Source organism: Symphalangus syndactylus, chromosome 21, assembly GCF_028878055.3.
Source record: "Symphalangus syndactylus isolate Jambi chromosome 21, NHGRI_mSymSyn1-v2.1_pri, whole genome shotgun sequence".
Lineage (NCBI taxonomy): Eukaryota > Metazoa > Chordata > Mammalia > Primates > Hylobatidae > Symphalangus > Symphalangus syndactylus.
This window is the reverse complement of record NC_072443.2, coordinates 60,484,065-60,498,613: the sequence shown is the minus strand read 5'-3', so window position 1 is coordinate 60,498,613 and position 14,549 is coordinate 60,484,065. Positions and strand designations below refer to the sequence as shown.

The following is a 14,549-nucleotide window of genomic DNA, read 5'->3' as shown; positions in this document are numbered from 1 at the left end:
CCCTGCAGAAGTAAGGGCACCAGTTGCTCCATATTTTTATCAACACTTGATATTTTCAGTATTTTTCAAAATCAAATTTAATGATATACAATTTACATAAAGTTTACCTTTTTTTGGATTCCATTTACATTTGGCAAAGGTATAATCATGAGATTATCAAAATCCATAGACTAGTTCCATCACAATAAACCCCTTTTGGCTCCCTTATGGTCAAGCCCTCCCCTGCCCCCAGCTCCTGATAACCACTGATCCCACTTGTGTTCCCATAAGGTACTTTTTGTTTCGTTTTTTCTTTTTCTGAATGTCATAGACAAAATCGTACAATAGGTAGCCTTTTGAAATGGATTATTTCATTGAGATGATCAGTTTGAGATTCAACCATGCCATTGCATGTATCATATTATGTTCCTTGTAATTGCTGAGTACTATGCCATTGTATAAGTATGCCAGAGTTTACTTATTCCTTTACAAGTTGATGTATGTTTGCATTGTTACCAGGTTTTTTGGCTATTACAATGGAGTCACTGAACATTTGAGTACAGATTTTCATGTCAACATAAATTTTCATTTATCTTGTAGATGAGTAGGATTGATATCATGTGATAAGTATATATTTAACTTATTTACATCTTTTTTTTCTTTATTTTTGAATACATGAATCATACTTTCTAATAGGTATTTTCACACTCTTGCCTGCTAATTTTGTTATCTGTTATACCTGGGTCTGTTTCTATTGAGTGTTTCTTATGGCTGGGAGTTATATTTTCCTATTACTTCGGATGTCTGATATTTCTTTAAAATTGAGATAGGGTCTCACTATGTTTCCCAGGCTGGTCTCAAATTTCTGAGTTCAAAAGATCCCCCAGTGACCAGGAGGGGTGGCTTATGCCTGTAATTGCAACACTTTGGGAGACTGAGGTGGGAGGATCACTTGAGGCCAGGAATTTAAGACCAGCATGGGCAACAAAGCAATGCTTGTCTCCACAATAAATTTTAAAAATTAGGCATGATAGCAATGTGCCTATTGTCTTGGCTACTTGTGAGACCAAGGTGGGAGGATCACTTGAGCCTGGGAGGTTGAGTCTGCAGTGAGCCGTGATTGCATCACTGCACTCCAGCCTGGGCAACAGCACGAGACCCTACCTTAAAAATAATAATAAAAAGACCCCCAGCTTCAGCCTCCCAAGTTACCCCAAGTTACCAAGACTACAAGTGTGTGCCACTGCACCTGACCTGGTAACTTTTTATTATTCCTTTAAACATTATGGACTTTTATTTTTCTATTACTCAGTTAAGTTACTCTGAAACAATTTAATCTATTAAGGCTTGCATTTAAGCTTTGTTAGGACAGATCTAAGGCAGCCTTTGGTCTAAGGCTAACTTATCCCAAATACAGAAGTTGTAACTACGCGAGGACTAGAACCAATGCCCATGTGTAAGGAGGCCTTTCCAAACTCATTAGAACAGAAAATATTCCCAGCTTGCAAGGAGCTCCTAGCATTATTAAACTGCTTCCCAAAAATTATACCCTGGCCTTACCGAGCTCCCTTTCATACACTCTAAAACCAGTACTCAGCCAAAAACCAGAGGGGATGCTTCTGCAAATTACCAGAATGCCCTCTATGAATTCCATCTTCTCTGGTGTTCTGCCTCAACAAATACCTGCCTTATTGGCCTCTTGAATTCTGTCTGTGTTATTACTTGGAAACTCTCTGCAGGCTGATAAGACTCCCTTAGGCTTCTTCTCTTTGCTCTGGGATCACATTCCTGTACCATGTTTTCCAATAATTGTATGTAAACCATTGTTTTATATGTTTTATCTATTTTCTTATTATTTAAAGGAAGAAGGAATCCGGTCTTTCTTACTCCATCATGTCTGGAAGTATAAGTGCCTGAAATTGCTTTTTAATTTCTATTTCCCATTGTGTATTGCTAGTGGCTTCTGCTTGTTTTTAATTTTGGATTACATTTATCATTGACATAATTGTATTTTTAAATTTATATTTTCAAAGTAACAATATTAAAAATAAACTCAGTAATTGTATTCATGCTCTCATACCCTTACACAACTCTCCTTTGGCTAACCTTTTTCATTTTATAGTTTATTCTTCTGAGTTTTCTGGTAATGGTCTCATAATATGAAAAGACAGCTCTGCAAAGATCCATGGGGTGGGGCCTTGAGCCAGAGACAAAATACAAATGCCTTGATGCTTTCAAGAGTGTTGCCTATTTTAAAAATAATAAAAGAGAAATAAAGGAATAAAATGAAAGCCCGGAAGGTGTCCAGAGCATTATAGTGAAGAAAGACACCATTCATTTTAGGTTATAGAAGTCACAGAAATCTTATCAGGTAGGGCCTGATGTGCTAGAATAAAAAAACTTAGCCATTATTCTCAATGTAATAAGAGGCAACTGAAGAGTTTTAAGCAGGGGAATGATCGAAGAAGGTTTTCAATCTTAAAACTATCCCTCTAGTAAGAGATATGGAGGGTGAATTTTGTTAAGAGGACAGCAATAGCTATATGAAGACAAATTAAGAGGCATGGTAAAAGTTTAGGGGACAAATGATAATTTTGCCCACATAGGTGACCAGAGTAGAAACAGAAAGGTAAAAATGGCTTTAGATTACATTTGTTTTCATCAGAAATTGCTGATGAGTTTCATTGGATGGTATAGGGAAGAAATAAATAAGAATCATTCTCTGGCTTTTGAGAAACTGGGTACTCTGAATTACAAGCAAGAAACAGAGTTGATGGGAAGAGATTGGGGGACCAAGAATTCTGTTTTGGCCTGTTCAACTTGAGGGACCTATTAAACGTTCATCTGCATATATAAAGTATGAGGTTGGATATGTTGGCCTGGAGCTCAGAAAACAATCTGAGAGGTAATGAACAATGCAGTAGATCAAACCGTCCTGGGAAAACGTGTGTTTGCAGAATAACAGGGGTGAGACCCAAGCCCTTAGTACATATAAACATGCAGGTCTGGCAGAGGGAAGAAAGCAGCAAGACAATACTGAGAAAATGAAGTCAGGTAGGAAAAAAAATAGAAAAGTGCTACGTCATAGAAAAGAAACATGCAACTCAAGAAGGAAATAAAGTTGTGTCCAACTTGGATCTGTAAATAAAAGAATAGAGCAATCTCAAAGAGAAATAGAGATGGAAGCACAGATAGCCCAGAAAAAGACAGGAAAATAAAAGGGAGAGCTACCTGCTTCTTTTCAGTCCGTCATGTTGGGTAATATTTCCTGTAACTGAGATCCATGCAGTTCCCAATGTGTCCTCCAAATTCCCGTTACATATTCTGGGCAGATTTCTCTATCATATTTATGAATCCTATGACACTGCTTCAAGAGAAGGAACTAGATAGACTGCAGCAGTAATTCATGTTAAAAAAAAAACTTTTTGAGAATCATAATTGATGACTACAGCCATGTGTGACTTTTTAAAGGGGTAATAAAAAAAGGAATTAACATTTGAACATGACCTATATACCAGACATAAGATGTGCTTCACCATACATTAAGTCATTTAACCATATAGCAAACATGCAGAATTAGATTCTGTTATTCCTATTTGGATATAAAGAAATGAAAGCTTGGTCAAGTTAGCCAAGTCTCTATTCCTTGGATGCAAAGCTAATTCATGACAGCCAAGTTTCAAATCAAAGTTTACTTCAAAGCTCACCATGATCACTCTCCCAAATAAGGCATTATTTTGAAGGACGTGATTATTTTTCCCACCCTTAGCAGATTCCATTTCATGCAGACAATGTTGCCATCAGTAAACTATCTGTGGCACTGACTCCTGCCCCCACCACTGCAGTAGCTCTACATGTACATGGCTGACATGATTAGGAAAGGCCAATGACACAAAGAAAATGAAGTATGTTTTCTGAAAAGCATGCACATTGATCTGTATGAGGTATCCCTCCCCAAATTCCCAAAGTTAGTTGAGTAACAGTATAAAAATAATGGAAACAATGTGTAGAGTTCAGAAGAGACTACATGCTAAATTATAGAGGAGATTCTGGGATGTTCATAATTTCATCTGGGGGCAAAATTTACAGTTTTATATGTTGCATAAAAATAGTTATACAAAAAAATATGCTGCTCTTTAAACATTTAGCAATAAAATACAGCTGAAGAATGAAATCTCAGAGGCAAGAAATGTCAAACCTTTTATTTAACAGGTTTGGCTACTGAGACCAAGAATTAAGTTACTAACCCAAGCGAAGTTACTTGCCCAAGATCAAATGTCTAGTGAATAGTCAAAGACAAAAGTAGAAAGCAGATGTCTCTCCACTAAGATTGAGCTCTAAGACTATATGGTGTATCAGTTGAATCCCGTGTGTATGTATAGCTGATATTCACCTGTAGGTGAATACTATAGCTCAGATACAGTAAATGCAAATTTAAGTAAATTAGAAAGTGAAACTTCTTAAATTCTGAACAATTCGTAATTTCAACTTCAAAAACGCAGACAACAGTTTTCATATCCATGACAACAACCTTTAACAAAAAAATAGCAAACACCTCACTCAGAAAAGATTTTTAAAGTGTTTTTTGTTTTTTCCTTTTAAATAGATGCAGAAAGAAATGGAGGATTTGAGAGAAATTTCTGCAGCCCTATCAGTATGGAAGGGCTGAAAATCAACAGGATCTGCATTCTCAAAGGAGAAACATCAAAAGAGGTCAAGGGCCAAGTGTGCATCTGGGTAGACTTTTCTCCTTCCTTTAAAGGAACACTTGGCCTTTGAACTGCATGGTTTTACACTACAAAGGTTTTGGAGTTATCCAAAATCTTTGAAGCTGTAAGAGGAGTTGCTTAATGCTAAGGACTGAATATCCTGAACAAGTCACTAAAGCAGGCAAAACTAAAGGCTTTCCATGAATCCAGAACAATGGCTTTCATCCTACTGACCACGATGTTGAAACACAACTTTGAAAATTAGAAGTGGAAAAACTAGGAAACCCTCCAATATCAATGAAGACAATGAGACAAGCTCTGTGTAGTAACAAGATTACCACAGAGTTGAGCATCATGCACCTAGATCTATTCTCATACCTGCAATTACTAGCCATGTGATCTTGACCAAGTCACTTTCTCTCTCTTAGTCTCAAATTCCTAATCACCAAATAAAAAGATTATAATCTGGCTGGTAAACTGGTTACACCTTTTGGATCAATTTCAAATGCCAGATAGGTTGTCCCAAGCAAGATCAACTCTCAACTACATCCTGTTGGAAAGAAATGTACTTTAAATATAACACAATTAGGTTAAAAGTAAATGGATAAAAAAAAATAGCATGTAAACACTAATAATGAGAACATTGATTTATATAAGACATAGACATATTAGACTTTGGGTTACAATAATTTCTAGAAAAAAGTATTTAATTATGATATAAAGGGTCAGTTTATAAAAAGGACATAAAAGTATTTAGTGTATATGCACCTAACAATTTCAAAACACTGACAAAACTAAGAGGAAAAATAGATCTATCTACAATTACAGTTGGAGATTAATACTCCTCTCAAAAATTGAGAGAAAAAATAGGGCCGGGCACGGTGGCTCACGCCTGTAATCCCAGCACTTTGGGAGGCCAAGGAGGGCGGATCACGAGGTCAAGAGATCGAGACCATCCTGGCTAACACGGTGAAACCCCGTCTCTACTAAAAATACAAAAAATTAGCCGGGCCTGGTGGCGGGCGCCTGTAGTCCCAGCTACGCGGGAGGCTGAGGCAGGAGAATGGCGTAAACCCTGGGGGGCGGAGCCTGCAGTGAGCCAAGATTGTACCACTGCACTCCAGCCTGGGTGACAGCGAGACTCCGTCTCAAAATAAAAAAAAAAGAAAAAATAGAAATCTTAGTAATCATTGAATACTTGGACAACACTATCAAACAACTTGATCTAGCTGACATGTATAGAACATTACAACACATGTCAGACTGCATATTTTATTTCAACTGCACATGGATCATTCACCAAAATAATGGCTAAGAAAAAAAAATGAATTTTCCAATCCTGGAAGCACAAGGAGTTCTGAGAAAGCAAATCACAAATCAATAGCTAGAAATGTGTAGTGAAACTGTAGAACACTAAAGAAAATGATCTTAAAAACAGCTAAAAACATATTCATTTATAAATAATTAGAAGATTTCTTTAAAATAACAATGGAAATCAGAAAACGTTCATAATAATGAGACAGCCAGGTGGGAAGGGAGACCCCAGAGAAACTCCAACCGGCCTGCACACTTGGAGGAATACACACCAAGCCACAGAAATTCTGGCCCTTTGCAACAAGAAGGAGCCCGACCCCTCCTCTTCCTGGGTGGAACTTGGGATTCAATCTGCAAGGAGGGAAGCATGTACTAGTACTAGCAGGGCTTTCCACTCTGCTGAGAGTCCGTTTCCCCTTTTCTTCCTTTTCAACGCAATAAAAGCCTGCCTTACCCTTCAAGTTGTCTGCAAGCCTAATTTTTCGTGGTTGTGTGATAAGGACCCTCATCGCTAGCTGAACTAAGGAAAAAGGCCCACAACAATAGCAAATAAAATGTTCAAATAATATGCCCCAAGGTGAGAGAGAAAATAGCTGTCAATTAGAATAGAAATGTCTGTGGCAAAAATCTCTTAAGGCCAAATGATATTTCCAGATGAACAAAAATACACAGTTTGGCACAACAAACCTTCTTTAAACAATCTTCTAAAATATGTACTTGAAGGAATTTAGACATTCAGAATTTAAACATTCTAAGGTTTCAATATTGCTCAGGAGGAGAGTCAAGTTTTGATTGACTTCAGCCTTCAAAAAAATTAAGAATACATAGGGAAATGTCAAGTTTGAGACTAAAAATGGATTATGTGATTTTCAAAATAGTAGAGAAAGAAATGGAATTTTCAAAAACAAAAGATGAAGCAAGGAAGGAGTCAGAAAAGCTTCTAAAAACTAATACAAAAAGCAAAAATATTAAATGAGACAATAGAAATAAAGTTTAAAACAACAGTAATCACAACTAAGATTGATTAACTATGTTGTCATTTGAAAGACAGATAGATTTAAATTCTGCTTTATGCCACGAAGGAACACGCTAAAACTTAGGAAAATCAAAAGGTTGATAGGAAAAAGGATGGAAAGCGTATACTAAAAACTAGCTAAAAAAACAACTGGGGAGTTTGTATTTATATCAGTCAAAACAGCATTTAGGTAAAAAATATTAGGGACAAGGAAGATCACATAACCACAAAGTTTCAGTTAGCAAGACGATACATTAATTCTAAACTTGACTATAATTAGGAAGAAATTGACGATTTACCAACATACCCTTAGGCTTTCACATAGCTCTCAGTAATTGTTAAAGCTGACAAAAAGAATTAAAGATAAACAACTTATTTGCATTATGCAAATTTGGTGTAACTATTAATGAATTCATACTAATCTGAAGCCCACCAATAAAACATTTGCTAAGATTAACTACTATAACGAGTTTTAACAAATAATCAAAATATAAATTGTATTCTTGAATATCAGTATAATTAAATTCAAAATCTGTAAGAAAGCATCTGGAACTATCCTTACATGGGAAAGTCTAGAACAAGTAGGTAATAAGTAGTTGCCATTTACTTCATTTTAAAATTATTTTCTCTCCCATTTTAAAATTGATGTAAAATCTAAATTTTGCAGGGGTAAGAAAGGAGACTGAAACTGTGGGAAGACAATTGAGTCCCAGAATCTGACAGATGGGGTCGAAGGCAGGAGAGAAGGAAGGGACAGAGGAATTAGGAGATTTGATTTGTATGAAGATTCAAATCATTTTTGGGGTGAGTTAACTAGACAACTGAAGCGGGATGATCATAACCAGGTGGGTCTGTGGAGGTTAGGGGTGAGCGGGCAGGATGAACTGGAAGAGTCAGCAGGCACTGAATGAGGGGCATGGATATTAGCTGACAGGCTGGGCCTTCTGCTGAGTGCTGTGGTTTCAGATGACAGGTGGAGACTCTAATGTTATTTGGTTTGGGAGGAGCAACACCTTGAGTTCTACAGAGAATGGGGGACTAACACTAGCCAAGAAGCATGACCTCATTCATCCCTTTTCCCTCTGGAAGGGCGTCTATGGTAGGATTGTGTTTGTTCTGCTCTAGTTCTTAAACTCCATAACCATGATTTCAACAGAGCCAGGCCGAAAGCATGAAAATCAAGTTTTATTAAGAATATTAATAATAAAGGAGGAATTTCTGGTTCCTCCTTACCAAGTCCCCAGGCATAGTGATGCACATTCACCCAGACTCTAGCGCATATTCACCCAGAGTACAATTAGAAAACAACTGTGAAACAATTCTTACTAGATATAATACACAAAAGACTTGGCTACCAAGGTCTTTTAAAAACACTGATTAGACATCAGCTTAGAATACTTCCCTACACAGTTCCCTAGATGCTCAATAATAGATTGGGGCTAGCAATAAAAGATAAAATATTTTTGCTGTCTCTGGTCTAATTATTATGCGAGTATTTTAAACCATTCTCCCTTACTCTGTCCACAGAAATATGTCCTCCACTAACTTCTATATATCGCTGCTAGTTTAGACCCTTAAGATACCTTTAATAAGTCTCACTGGTCTCTGAAATAACAGTCTTGCCAACATTAGAAAATTTATGTGTGTAAAAACTGGGGGACAAAAAGGATTATAATTGACTTAAGTTGATATGGAAGGGTAGAGGATTACTAGGAAAGTTATATTTTTAGAACATGATTTCCCATTATGTTTGTGCAGGTTATTTTTACCAAAAAAAAAAAAAAAAAAACCAAGGCAGGTGTTACCGGTATGGTAGAGACTAGAAGTTCCTTCACTGAAGTTCTCCATGCAGTTATGAGTCCACGTGGCTGTCTTGTCTCAAGCTTAGCCTGCACCAGTCTGAATGCAAGACCTGCTTCTTGCCTTCCTGAAACCCAGGCACACTGTGGAGGAGCCACTGTACAACTCTGTTGGGTGAGCAAGCCTTCCAAAGCTAGCCCAGTGGCACTGAGTACTCTAGGTGCACTCATGTAAATATCTCGATGCAAGTCTCTAATTCCCTGTTTGTCTCTTATTTACTATTTCTTCTCCTCTGACACTTCTCCATTAGTCTACACATACACCTGAGACTACTATTTACTACTTTTGATTTTGGACAAGTTCCGTAACCTCACTAAGCTATTATCAGGAATTGCATAGATCAAAACGAGATAAGCCAGATCTTTAAAACTGAGTCTGTAAGGGGGAAAGCGTGGGAAATCAGTGCCTTTTAACTAGCAGGTGGTTCTAATGATGGAGCAAGTTTGCAAAACACTTTCATTAATGTCACAATGCTTTGTTAATATGTAGCTGAATCACCTGAATGCATTTTAAACAGGCAGCTTCCCCTGGTCTCTCCAGACCCACCTGAGACCCACTAAGCAACTAAAGCAGACTCTCCTCATGTGTGCATATTCTGATGCAAGACACCTGCAGAAAGCACTTTGTGGAAGCCTGACTGAAAACTGATAGTGTGCTCCTTGTGCATCAGCATCAACAGCATCTGAAGTGTTTCAGAACTACAGAAAATCCTAGGCCCTACCTCTTCTGAATCAACGTGTGTGTTAGCAAGACTCCATCCCCCTGCCCCAGGCAATTCTTATACATGCTACCTTTGAGAATGGGTTTTAGTTAGGGTTCTCCCCACAGACGGAACCTACAGATGTATAGAGAGATATATGAAAAAGGATTTGTTAGAGGCAATTTTCTTACTTGCTTATGGAGGCTGAGAAGTCCGACAACAGACCTTCTGTATGCTGGACAATCTGGAAAGCCTGCAGCGTGGCTCAGTCTGAGTTTGAAAGCCTCAGAACCAGGGCATTCTATGGTGTAATTCTCAGTCCAAAGCTCAAGGTCAGAAAGGCCGGTGGCGCATTGGTGTGAGTCCTGGAGCCCAAAGGCTGGAGAACCTGGAGTTCTGATGTCTGTCTACAGGCAGGTCTCTTCTCCAGGGAGACTTTGCCCTCTATCTGCCTTTTTGTTCTATTTGGGGCTCCCAGCCAATTGGATCGTGCCTGCCCATATGGAGGGCGGATCTTCTTCATTTAGTCCCAGTTTCCCTCAGAAGCACCCTCACGGACACACCTGGGGCAGCCCAATTATTCTAATCAAATGCCAAACGACCTGGGTTTCCCTTTCAGCAGAAAAGGGAAGGGCTCAGTATCTACTGAAGCATGGAGAGTAAATAATGCTTTCCCAGATAAGTATCCCTTAATACAGTCAAGTTCACACCCAAAACCAACCATCACAGAAGCAGTGACTTAAGCCCAACAGTGAATCTCAGAATCAAGATTCTTAAAATGATTCTGTTCTCAAATGTTCATGGGATAATTTAAAATGTAACTTAACCTACTTATTATCTACCTCTAGATTTTAAAAATTAGTGTGCACAGGAAACTTTAACAGGTAAGTAGTCATCTGTCTTTAGAGCTGAGGTCTGTGTGGCCAGGTGATCTGTGTCTGTTCCACGTTTCCATTTGGAATGCCAAGAGCTCTGCCTACCAGCTGGTTTGGGATGTCTATGGCATGAATCATCAGCCATTTGGACCTTGACAATAAAAGTTTTTTAAAGGGAAATTGCTCCCCATCTTAGGCCTCAGTTCCTCTACTCGTAAAGGAAGATCACCATGCCCACTTCATAGGTTTGCAGAGAAGATCCAAATGATGTGTGTAAAATGCAAGCTCAGCATGAAGCATGAGGCCATGTTTTATTTGTGAAAGGGAATGTGTAACCATGGAGGCAGGAAGTAGTGGTGAATGTCTCTGGAGCTATATTTTAAGCCCTCACTGGCAGGCTCACTCTACCTTGCTATTGTCAAAGAAGGAATAAACAACAATTGTATCACATTGGTATCACATCTGGAGAAATGCATAGGAGGACAAAAGGCAGGTAGGTATAAATGTGAAAATCATTTTCCCAGAGAAGCCAATTTTTATTTGCAGCTTCTTTGGCCTCTCAATTTATTGTTCTACTTCCAAACCCAGAAGGGTCCTCACATTTACCAACAACCTGGAATAATAAGGTTCTGACCCAAATTTTAACAATTGAGGATTTTTGAATCATAAATGAATATACCAGCAGGACGGTTTAGGATCCTTCTCTCTGTTTCTTTTCAATGTTATTCATTCCTATGTTAATTTATACCTGCATTCCTCAAGTATTTACTATGTCCCAGGCACTAGGCTAAGCTTTGGATATGCATGACTTTATTTAACCCTTATTATAACTCTATGAATGAGGAACTCATGCCTTTTCTGTAGAGAAGGAAACTGAACCACAATTAAGTTATAAACATGACGAGTTCACTCAGCTAGTAAGCGACAAAGACAGCCATTAAACCCAAGCAGCCTGATTCAGACTTGATGTCCTTTGCTTTTGGAGCAGCTGCTGTGTGCCTGGCACTGGGGCTACAAAAATGAGATACATACAGTTTTTGCTGTCAAAGGCTAATGGCCTAATAGAAGACTGCAAATTCTAATGCAAGGAGGGTAACCCCATCACAAGACTTGCCCATCGTAAACATTGCTAAGGGATCCTCACAGTCTTTCCCACTGAATCTGGACTTGTCACGTAGGGTTCCAGGAAATCACTGCAATTGCTTGAAGTTGGCATTTCAGATGACACTTTTTTCCCATTCTTGCTACAGTGGAAATCTAAAATTATTAATCTTTATTGCCTCTTGCCTTGGCCTGTGATAGAGGCAAAGGAGAGTATTGATACGTTGTGCAATTAACAATATTAGGTATTAAAGATCTGTTGCAAACAAGCACAAGGCTAGGAAATGACAATATCACGATAGTCAAATAGCCAAGAACATTGCTCTAATTTGTACAATTTGTCAAGAAAGATAAGCCTTTTACCTTACCCAAATCATGCCACATCTCCTAAATCTCATAGCTCATATAAGTAATTTGCTTGAATTTTATCTTTTCAGGAATTAAAAAAAGGTTAAAAATGGAGTTTAAATAAGATGTAACTGCATTTAATATCAGATAGGGTGGGCTGACAAGGCAGAAATCTACCTTAGCAAACCTAATATTATTCACCTTTCTCCATTTAATTGAAAATGCACAGGTGGGCTAGGCTAAAATTAGCATAAGAGAAAAACATTATTTCTGTTTATATAGTTTGCATTCCTTTGTAATCAGTGAAATGACATATCAGACAAGAGGCTTACCTGCTGCGATGCAATCTTTAATCCCCATCATGTATTAATCATTCCTCTGCAATATAATAAAGCTGCTTCTGTCATGATGGCATTGAATGTAAACAGTCCCAATTACTGGTAATTCTCAACTGTTTTGCAGAAAGAACAATGTGGTATGATCCATGGGCTTTGTAAGGAAACAAAATAATAAAGTTAACTGAGTTTTTCATCTTAGTTGAAACTTTTCTGCAGACTTCCCAGGTCCTGTGCTTATTTTCTTAAATTGTTTCTAAAAACTGAAGCAACATACAAGCAGACCCTTGGGAACAAAACAACTTTCCATTTATAAGTTTCAGGAAAATTTTAATAGGCTGAAAGCGAGTAAGCAAGTTGTGCTGCTAATTCCCTGCAGGCGTTTCCCAAGTTTTTACCCATCACACCATAAGACCTTTGAATAAAAAGATTCTGTTTGAACCAGAATATTGTTGTTACTCTTGTTCCACATAAGAGAGAAATAAAAATTTCCAGCAGTGAAAGCAAATTACAAGACACGGAATGAATGTCACATCTGTCTAGCGTTATGATGCACTTTCTTTAAGCTTTACCAGCATTTAAACCTTCTGACACTCTCAGAAAGTAAGTGATCACTAGTATTTCTAATGGTTTTTGAGAGAAAGCTCTTCAAAGGAAGATGATTCCTCGGATGTCAGAGAAAGGCTATCATCCAGGTTGGAGGGCTGACATGATGGTTACAAAACCAGTCACTCTTCCCTACATTCTCACCAGTGGCAGACATTACTAAATAATTTCAATGCTTTTTCACACTGAGCCCCATTTAACATTCTCACCTTAATCCTTTGAGAAGCTATTAACAATGAATTGAAATTGAAGCACAAAATGAAAGACGTTGTCATTTCTTCTTTCAGATTCAAACACCTAACTAGAGACTGAACCACTTCTTCATCAGGAAGGTACTCAGGAGATAAAAAGGAGCAGGAAATATTTGATGGGATTCCCTAAGCCTTCTCTTTCCTCTTCTACCTGTCCACCAACCCATCTTCTCTTTAAGAAATAATAAAAGTAGTTGTAGAAATTCAAGGTAGGGAGTCTCATATGGATGACTCCCTGATCCCTGGGGAATAGAATGTCGTTTTATGCAGAATGGTTGCTCATTCCCATAGAGAGCTTTGTAGGCCTTGGTAAAAAATAAAATGAGAAACCATTAAAGGATATCATCCAGAGAGAAGCTTAATCATCTCTAAGCTAAAAAAAAAAAAAAAAAAAAAAAAAAAAAAAAAAAAAAGTCACTGTGGCTCCTATGTGAATAAAAGTTGGAGAAGAGCAGAATGAATACTGGGGTAACCAGCTGGGAGTTGCTGCAGTCTGTGGAAAAGATGATTGTCCTTAATCAGGTTGGCCTGCCATAACAAAACACTATAGAATGGGTGTCTTTAAAAGCAGACATTTATTTCTCAGCGTTCTGGAGGCTGGAAGCCCAAGGGTGCCAGGCTTGTCAGGTTCTGGTGAGGGTTCCCTTCCTGACTTGCATTCGGCTGCTTTCTTGCTGTGTCCTCACATAGAGGATGGAGAGCTCTGGTATACCTTTTTCTTTTTATTAGGACATTAATCCAATCATGGTGACTCCACCCTTGTGACCTCATATAAATCTAATTATCTCCCAAAGTTCCCATTCCCCCCTGAAAAAACCCCATCTCTCCCTGTCAAATTGGAAGTTAGGGCCTCAACATAGACATTTGGACTGGGAAGAAGAAACACAAAAATTCAGTACATAACAATGATGGTAGTGTGGAATAGGTGAGAACAGTGGGGTGGAAAATTATTCATAAAGCAGAATTCACAGGACCTGGTGAATTGATTGAATTAGGGAAGTAAGGAAAGAGGGGCATCAAGGATAATGCCAAAATTTCTAGCTTGAGTAAATGGGTGAGTGATGATGTCATTTACAGAAAAGAAGAAACAAATTTAGTGATTATGCAACTTGTTCCAAAGAAAATTAATCTGATCTTATATATGAAATACTTTTTTAAAAGACCTAGAGTGATGCTACTCAATGTAATAGTCTATCCTGAAGATAAATATTAATGCTAATAATAATAATCATAGTTAATTTTATTGTTTTGTGTCTACCAAGTATAATGCTAGGCTTTGTATATTTATTAGTTCATTTTCCATTTCATAAATAGCTCTATGACATGGATATTATCATCCTCATTTTACAGATGAGTTAACAGAGACACAGGACAATTAATTTTCGGTATTTGGTAATACTAATGTTTGCCAACATTCATTTCTCTTCTAATCAGGGACAAAGAGGACTACAATCCC

The 14,549-nt window shown here is 37.9% G+C and overlaps 1 long non-coding RNA gene across 1 annotated transcript in view; it reads right to left on the bottom strand.

The window, feature by feature from the left end:
* Positions 1–9,724: 9,724 nt before the first annotated feature.
* The window catches only part of LOC129471116 (uncharacterized), a 63,502-nt gene continuing 58,677 nt past the window's right edge, over positions 9,725–14,549 (bottom strand). The window contains exons 3-4 of the long non-coding RNA XR_008653488.2: positions 12,234–12,390; positions 9,725–11,745 (exon numbers count right to left, since the gene is read on the bottom strand). This is a non-coding gene — a long non-coding RNA (uncharacterized lncRNA). The remainder of the gene's footprint in view (positions 11,746–12,233; positions 12,391–14,549) is intronic.